The following is a 9005-nucleotide window of genomic DNA, read 5'->3' on the forward strand; positions in this document are numbered from 1 at the left end:
GCTGCAGATTTTTACTGTGCGCAGAGGGCATATATCCCTCTCACTTTGCTACAGCCCCATACAAAAACCTCCCTGCTCTGCTCAGTTCTGCTGCTCCGGCACCAGCTGCTTCCTGCCCAGCCACAGGCCAGTGACTCTCCTGCCCCAGGACAGCAGGGCGGGGGCTGGTCACAGTCGTGCACTTGCCCCATCTGTCCTCCCCGCAGGCGCGGAGTCAGCTGTGATCTAGCACACACGGTGCAGCACTTGGGCTCATTTCTGGTAGTAGGCAGATTCAGGTCACCCGGGAGCCCAGGGCACAAGACGTGTCTCTCAAGACAAGGTTAACGCCTGTCCTGGGAGGGAGGTCCTGGGCTGAGTGGTGAGGGAAGCCAGGGAGGGCCTGAGGAGCCTGAGGGCAGGGCCATGGCCCCAGGCGCTAGAGGTTCGCTCTACCTGGACTCCTCCTTCTGGCCCTGCCCTGCCGAGGATGTGCCGTTGCGCTGGCGCTCTGGGCACTGCCCATCCCCCATTTCCCTTCTCACCTCTCCCTGCCCTCTGCTGTAACTCCCCCTGTCCAATGACTCCACTACGGCATGGGACGGGGAGGAGAAATGGTCCGTGGAGATGCCGACAAGGGAGAAGCATCTGGAAATTGGTCTGCTCTCTCCTGAAGGAGGTGACTTTGCTCACAGCCTAGTTGGATCCTGAGATACTTCCTCTGCCAACAGCAACCAGGGACGCTGCAAAGCAGCAACTGCTGGAGTCCTGCATCTGCACATCTGCATAACGATGTGGACTGGAAACAGAGGTCCCTGGTTTCACACCTCTTCTCTGATGTTTCTTACCATTTGCCCCATCTAGCAGAGAAACAAGAGAAGCAGAAAGCATCAGGAAACTATCTGTTCCTGAGGCTGGAGTAGCAGATGTTGAAATGAACCTGGTGAAGGGGAGATATTGTAATGACTGAAGCTACAGGACAGGAAGAGCTTCACCTCTGCCCTGCTGCTCCCGGTGGGCACTTGCTGGGAGCCCCTAATTGCAGGTCTCCATGGGAGGAGGTGACAATACCAGCTCTGCATGAGCAAAGTCATCATGTCCCCTGCAGGTCCCCACACAGCTCCTGCAAGATGCTGAAGGCTGAACTCCAGCAGGGACAGCAGCTCCGCAGACAAACCCTCTGTTACCCCCATCCCATCACCTGAGTGGCCGTGCGTCCTGCAGCACAGACACCAGGACCTTGTTGCCTGTTCCCTCTCAGTCACACCAAGGGGTGATGTGAGGGCTAAAGGCTAGTCTACGTAAACACAGATGTGATGCTTCAAAATAAACAAGTTTAAATTTGATAAACCGATTTAATTTAATTGGGATTAAAACCCATGACATGTACAGATGCCCCTAAGCAGGTAGCAGAAATCCAGGAGGGAACTGGTGCTGGGATGGACAACAGGTGAGATACTCATGGGAGTAGCTTAGGAAGAAGGAAACAGTGCTAACACAGTAAAGGGAGCCAAGGGTGGGACTGTCGATGTTGAGACAGGAGCAGAGTGACTGAGAGAGCAGAGGATCCCCTACGAGATGAGTGCCAGAGGAGGACGATTAGGCAGAGGGTGGTGGCTGGAGATCACAGAAAGAGTGCACTTAGGTCTCACGGACCCCAGTGTGGATCAGCCCTGATTGCCCTGAAGCAAAGTGGGGACATGTGTATACAAGAGTTGTAGAAAGATAGAAGTGAAGACAAGTGTAAATAAATCATAGCTGTCCAAGATGCAATTAAAGGGTGCAGCAGGGGCTGGGGCTGCTCACATTTGCACCTACCAAGTCTCTTAGTTCAAAAATCACCCATTATCTCTTAGACTTGATAAGAAAGTCATATACTTTCCTCCTGACAGAGGACCCAGACAATCTTGACCCACTCTTGATGCTGGGAGAGATGGACTGCCTTTAAGGTGCAAATTCCTCTGTGATGTGACAAAAGGGAGGTTTTGTACTTATCCAAACAACAGGTTCCAGTAACCTGGGCTGAAAAACACGACAGGGAGGTTAGACCGGGAACAAGCAATACGAACCCAGGAAAACCATCAACCAACACATGAGAAACAAAACATTGCTAAAGCTTGGAAATCCATAGGGAGACCATTACTCCCACTTTGATGCTGTCCCACAGTGCACCACAGTGAGTTGACTACAAGTCCAGGATTTAATGTGTGTGGCCCAGGTCACTAGTTGTCAAACCTCAGCTGAGTCTTGTCCTATTTCTCCCTCCTTGGAAGTCCTGCAGGGCAGGCTGAGGGTGTGCAGGTGCCCTGGCAGTACAGGACAATCCTTACAGCCACTGATCTGATACTGAAGTCTGGGTTCGTTGGGCTTGTCTCAGGGACATATCAGCCCTTTCTGGCATTTTTTTCCACCCCAGGGTCATGTTCCTATTCTTCATTCTCTCCTAGGGTCTTGTTTTGGTTTGGAAATATCCCCACCTCAGGAGTTTTGGGGTTTTTTTCATTGATACCCAGTTGTTCCAACAGCAAACCTGACTGTCAGCTCAATGCAGTTGACTTCGGCCCATCTTCCCCCTTGCCCTAGGGTCACACAACGTCTGTCCACAAGGGAAAACCTCGGTCCTTGTCCTGCCTCCCCCCGGGCCCCCCAGCTTCTCAACAAAGACACCGAGACAGAGGGTAAGCAGCTCAAGGAGCTACCCAAAATAACCTGAGCTGGCCCATGCTGGGGCCAGGACTATATTGCTCAAAGGGCCAGAGCACCCACTGCAAGGGATGACCAGAGGCTAGAGGCCTGGAGTCCCAACTGCCGAGGAGAAAGGCCGGGGCCTGTAAGGCCAAGTGTCGCAGAGGGGGCTGGAGCCAAAAGAGAAATAGGTCTAGGGATTTTTACAGCCCAGAATGAGGGTGGAGATTGGACCGCCTGAGTAGGAGGGATCCAGATGGGGTCCAAACATCAGGCAGGCATAGAGTGAGGCGCAGTGTTGGGCTGGAGCCATGGAACGGGGCCATCTGCGAGGTATGGGACATGGTGTAGGGATGGTATGGAGCTGTGAGTTATACCCTTGGTATTGGGCATTAAATGGGCAGCTTCCCGCCTATAATCAGCTTTTATGAATCACATCAAAGACCTGGCAGGTGAGCAGACTGCCCTAGACATATAGGCAGGCTAATGACTAGACCGGCCTTGAGACAGCCCCATGTCACAACACCAGTAAGACCACTGAAGTCACAGTTGCACATGCTCTCAGGAGCCTGAGCTCACTTCAGGAGACGCTGCAAGAGGCTCTGCAGAGAGAGCCTGCTGCCCTGGAACAGCAGGGCCCGGTGCTGGTCCCATTTCTGGACTAGCCCCATCAGTTCTCCCCCTCAGGCACACGCCTCACCCAAGATGTCACCATGTCCTCACATGCTACTAATGGTCCTCCTTGGTAGTGTTAAGTTCATGTTGGTGTGTTGGCTTTCTTTCCGCTGTTTATGAAACCACAGCACAGCGTTCTTCACTGATGTCATGGTGCACCTACTACAACTTTTTTCTGCCCCTTGGAGCCCATTGCTGGTGCTGCAGAATCAGTTTTCCTCTCTGGAGGTGCCATTTCGAATACTCCCTCTCTCTGACACATTGGGCTATACCTGTTTCATTTCAAGATGCCCGAGTGTCAGCTCCACAACCTCCTGAGTGGCTTGCTGACACTTCCAGGTCATGTTCTCTTAGCACATGTGTCGGTGTGCTCTCCATCTGAGCAGGCACTCAGGGTGGAGGAGGGTAAGACATGCATATTGTTCAAGGGGAATATACCTGGGGAGAGGCAGAGAAAAAGATGACAGATGAACAAGTCTGCGGCACGGGGCAGCCTGCGATGAGGGTGCTGAGACCAACATCGTGTCATGTGAAAGCAGAGGAGAAACTGCAGCATGTGAAGGGTCGAAGAAACCCCGGTCCTTGAGCAGCAAGGTATAATTGCTTTGAGCCTTTGGGTTAGTGCTACCACAAGGTGAGATTAACTCCAAGAGGGAAACTTTGTATTGTGTGAGCGGACGCTCATGTTTTGACCTATGTGTGGATTGGAGGATTGTGCACTTAGGTCTCACGGACCCCAGTGTGGATCAGCCCTGATTGCCCTGAAGCAAAGTGGGGACATGTGTATACAAGAGTTGTAGAAAGATAGAAGTGAAGACAAGTGTAAATAAATCATAGCTGTCCAAGATGCAATTAAAGGGTGCAGCAGGGGCTGGGGCTGCTCACATTTGCACCTACCAAGTCTCTTAGTTCAAAAATCACCCATTTTTAGGTGTAGGTGTAAGGGGAGGCTTGGAGGCTGCTGGGGTGCAGCAGAGGCACCCAGCACAGGGCCGTCCAGGCCCTGCAGCTCTGTGGGCTGTGTAGGCCAGGAACCCAAACATTTCAGAAGGAGCACCTGAGTACCTGGCAGCAAAGACTGAGGGGACACAGGCCCACAGCCAGTGAGGATGTCTGGAGTTGGGGTCTGAGGACCCAGGGACCTGGTATGCTGGACCCTGGCTGGACCCCAGCTAAATGACAGTGAGCCAAGGCCAGGAAAGGCCTCTGCTCTGACGAGGTCCTATTGCAGACCTGCATCTGCCTCCTGGGGCAGCCTCCCAGGGAAATCACAACATCAGAGATGTGGCATGCGAGAAAACAGTGTTGGGCGAACACTTAGGGGCAAGCAGAGCAAAGAGGTAGGAGCCCGGGGGCAACTTAGACAGGAGACCTTATCACTTCAGTGGTAGACCCATTACACTTTCCAGCCCTAAATTTCTGTACTTCTACAGCATGATCTCCGTGCAAAGCAGATCCAGGGCCCAGTGGTTGAGTGATCAGCCTTGATCACTAGGAACCCAAGTTTACGTTCTTGCAGACTTTGCATAAAGGCTAAGGGTCCTGAGCATATGCCCCTCTGAGGAACTGGGGATGTATCTCAGTAGTAATGATGATGATCTGCAGAGAGCCTGTAACATGTATACACAGATGAAGCTACGTAGACAAACCAGCAATGTAGCAATCATTGAAGGAGGCCTTTTAAAGAAAATAGAGGTTTAAAACTTGGTGTGGTGTCCCCTCCATGAGCAAGGAAGGAACTGCAATACACAGTGGGCAGGCAGTCTTGGTTTCACTGGAAGACACTAGAGTAGATTTTGTACTATAAGACATTCATTAGAGAAGGAAGGAGGAGTACCGATATGTAAGACCTTAAAGTGGAAGAGAGTAGCCTGTGTTTGAAACCGTGGAGAGAAGGAACTGTTGTGAAGGGACATGATGTGGGGGGAAGTGCTCAGGACAGGCCAGGATTGAGAAGATGGCAGCAGCAGGGCAGGTAGGGCTGCCATTCAAATGCTGCACCCCTTGTTGCTGCTCTACGTCGACCCAAGAGGCAGTGCAACCCGGGCTTAGCACTTGCTCACAGCATCCTCACTGCAGCTCTCGGTCCTAGGCATACACACAGAGAGCAAGGGTTGGGTGACACCAGCACTGCTCCAACTGTCTCCTTTTGAATTGTGGCATTTGTCATTCACGGAGCAGGAGAGAGCATCTTCTTATCCGTGCTCCAATGTCCCATCCAGCAAAGTGTATGAGTGTCCTGAGGTTTCATTGCAGCATTTGTTTATTCAGAGGTGAGGGCTCAATGCTCCATACTGAGCCCTGGACACTGTACTAGCTACTCAGCTACCAGGGCAAAACCATCGGTGGTCCTTCCGCCTCCACCACCGTCCATTGCCTGTTAGTCGTGGGCTCCCAGAAGCTATGTTTTCATGACTTAGACATGTCATGTTTAAAAATAGCCATGCATATGTAGCCACACATATGCCAGGTTGGATCGCAGCTTTGTGCACATGCTCAGTCTCTATGCGCACACTGAAACATCCACAGTGAAGGCTTAGTAAGAGTGCAAACTCTTGAAATGGCTAGAAAGTGTCTATGCAGGGTCAGAAAGAGGCAAAGGATTGCTTTGTCGAGAGGAGCAGCTTTAATAGGAGCGGTGGAACAGTCCTCCAACCAGAGTAGTCAACAGGATGGTGATGAGGATCATCTCCTGGACAAGGAGAGATGTGGGCTAAGGTGTCCCAAGCAGAAGGAGGCCAGGACTGAGGTCTCCCACTTCCAGCTGAGTTGCTCCCTACCTCTGAAATTCTGGGCCACTTGAGCTGCTTCTCCTTAGGCCATGCCGCACCATGGCCAGCCTGCTGCTTGGCAGCACCATGCACCCACGAGGCCTGTTCTGGAGATACCTAACAAGTCAGATGTTGGAAGGGGATTTTAGACACATCCTGGCCCTGGTTTGGATCCAGCCATAGGCAGGACGAGGTGTCTAAGTGGTCTACCTCGAGCCGTTCTAATCCTGCGTCTGAGCCCAAGTCGAGGCTCCTATCCCATTCACGTGAGCTGAGGAGAGCTGCTCTGCACCACGTGCATTTGTATAAGGGGTGAAATGCAGATCAAGACAATGGAAATGGCAGTGGTGTGCTTTGAACCAAAGCACCTCCCAAGGCGTGTAGTTCAAAGCATTCCCCCGCCATTTTCTCCACACGGACATGCATTTCACTGCTTCTACAACTGAAAGCATTGCGGGGCCGGGCACTCCTCAAAGCACCCAGTGCTGCGGCGCTTCCATGTGTAAAAATGCCGCTAGGAATCTTTTCATCCCCAAAGGAGGTTCATAATGAATCTTCACCCCTAAATAGTATGCTACTGGAGTTAATTTTGATTGCTTCTTCTAATGTGGGCCTCTACATTCACCGTACTGCTGATTAGGCCCACACCTGAAAAGGCCACTCTGGATTGGACCCTTGGGTCCTGGTTTGGGACAGAGGCAAATGTTGAGAAGGGGCTGGGAGAAAAATTCAACATTTGGAGCAGTTCAAAGTACTTCGTCCCCTGATCCTTGGATGAAAAGATCAACGGTTGGGGTTTTTTGTTTTGGGTTTTTTTTGTGGGGGTCGTTTGGGTTTTTTTGATAGCCAAAGCCCATGAAGGGGCCTAATAGCAGCAACCTGATGGTGACCCAGTGAGGTGCTGTAGCTGCTCTACTTGATCACCCGAGGGCCCTCTGCTCTATATGTGTCAGGAGGGAGGGCGGGGAGGACTCGGATGCCAGTAGAGCTGTCAGGAGATCACGTGTGTGGCGCTTGGGATGCGCATGTCAGACTTCTCTGATAGCAGCATCGGTCGAGGGGAGACAGAGTAACCAACATTGGAGGAAGCCAAAGATGTGGGTAGAGGAAGAAAATCACAGCCGTGGTTGTGCACAGCATGTTCAAGGAGTTCAGAGACCAAGAGAAGAAGGGAGATGGCGTGGTGCTTGGAGAGGCAGGTCAGAGAGGGGTGCAGGTTACACCATGCTTAGGTCATGCCAGGAAGAAACCTGTGGGGGACGCTGGGAAGAAGGTGGGAGGAATGACCTGGAGCGGGTTGGGACAGGGATGCTGTGATCAAAGTTTCGTAGCAGATCAGAGAGGAGCCTGCAGCTGGAGTGGCAAAGACGCAGGAGCGGGCGCTGGCAAGGGGCAGAGCTCTGGACCTGGTGCCCACTGACCACATGCAGATCAGCAGCCCCTGCACTGATGGGAACGGGGAGCACCGGTACAAGACTTGTGCTAAGCCAGGGAAGATTAGGGTCCTGCAACAGGAAATCAAGAGATTCCCTGTTCTCCCTGCGTGCATCTGCACTCACAGAAGAGGCTCTCGGTACGAGCAGGACCAGGACAGACCTCAGGTGCCCTCTCTGCCAGTGTTACACACAGGGATGCTCTGGTCTGAGCCAGGGAGCTGGCTAGGGACTTGGTGCTTCCTCCAGCACTCGGTGAGTTGTGTTTCTATTCACAGGGCAGAGCTGTCGTTAGCCCCTTCCTTGTTGCCTGTGCCCTGTTCCCCAGGGAAGGTACATTTTCATAGAGCTCCTGCTTTGCATATGGCCACCCCAGTGCCTGCGCCCTGCTCTGGGGAGCAGCTATAAAGGGGCCAGTTTAATGCTTGGTGTCTCTCAGCTCCGTGTCAGTCGGTGCAGAAGCAGCAAGATGCTGTGGCAGACTCAGCTCCTCGGGCTCCTCGTGCTCTGGGCGCAGGGTAAGGGCAGGAAGCAGTGCAAAGCCATACTATGTATTCAAATTAGATGATACTTTTGGCTTTATAGAAAAGCATGTTTTCTTTTCCACAGGGCTGGCTAAAGTTTCATTTCTTTGCAGTTTTCTGAACCCGAACTACACAGTTAAAAACAAACAAACAAACAAACACACTTACATCAGCACAATGTGATTCTCTTAGTTAATAACTATTTACATTGAATGGTCTGATCTTCTGTCCATGTTCATCATTTCTGTCCTGCAGGCTCCAGCGGGGACATTGTGGTGACCCAGACTCCAGAGTCCCTGGTAGTTTCTCCAGGAGACACCGTCACCATCAAGTGCAAAGGCAGCTCCAGTGGTGGATACATGAGCTTCTACCAGCAGAAACCAGGGCAGGCGCCTAAGCTTCTTCTCTATGGCACAAGCAGCCGCCCCTCCGGTGTCCCCGACCGGTTCAGTGGCAGTGGGTCTGGCACTGACAGCACTTTTACTATTGCCCGGGTGGAAGCTGGGGATGCTGGAGATTATTACTGTCAGTTCTACTATAGTAACACTTGCCACAGTGCTACAGCCCTGTACAAAAACCTCCCTGGTCTGCTCAGTCCTGCTGCGCCGGACCCCAGCTGCTTCCTGCCCAGCCACAGACCCGTGATGTCTGACTTGCTGCAGCATTACCATGTGCTGATCACAGACACAGCCCTTCACCTCTCTCTTCTCCCTCTCACGCACAGATCTCTGCTAGGAAATTGGAGGCAGCGATTCCTTACTTGGGACTCAATTATCTTGCTTCTCATTGTGAAGGTCTGCTGTACCTGAACAAACATATATCATTGTGCCCTGATGTTAGGATAGAGTTGAAGCATTTCTGTGTATTTATACCTCCCTCTGAAAAGTAGAAATCTGGCTGGGTGGATGTGGGAGTACCCTGGATCTTCGGGAACCCGT

General features: G+C 52.1%; 1 pseudogene; it reads left to right on the forward strand.

The window, feature by feature from the left end:
• The first annotated feature begins 7248 nt into the window (after positions 1-7248).
• LOC149869794 (immunoglobulin kappa variable 3-20 pseudogene) lies at positions 7249-8802 on the forward strand (annotated as a pseudogene).
• The last annotated feature ends 203 nt before the right edge of the window (positions 8803-9005 follow it).

The sequence above is a fragment of the Crocodylus siamensis genome, chromosome 2 (assembly GCF_052110815.1).
Source record: "Crocodylus siamensis isolate JL-2025a chromosome 2, ASM5211081v1, whole genome shotgun sequence".
In the NCBI taxonomy this organism is placed as follows: Eukaryota; Metazoa; Chordata; order Crocodylia; family Crocodylidae; genus Crocodylus; species Crocodylus siamensis.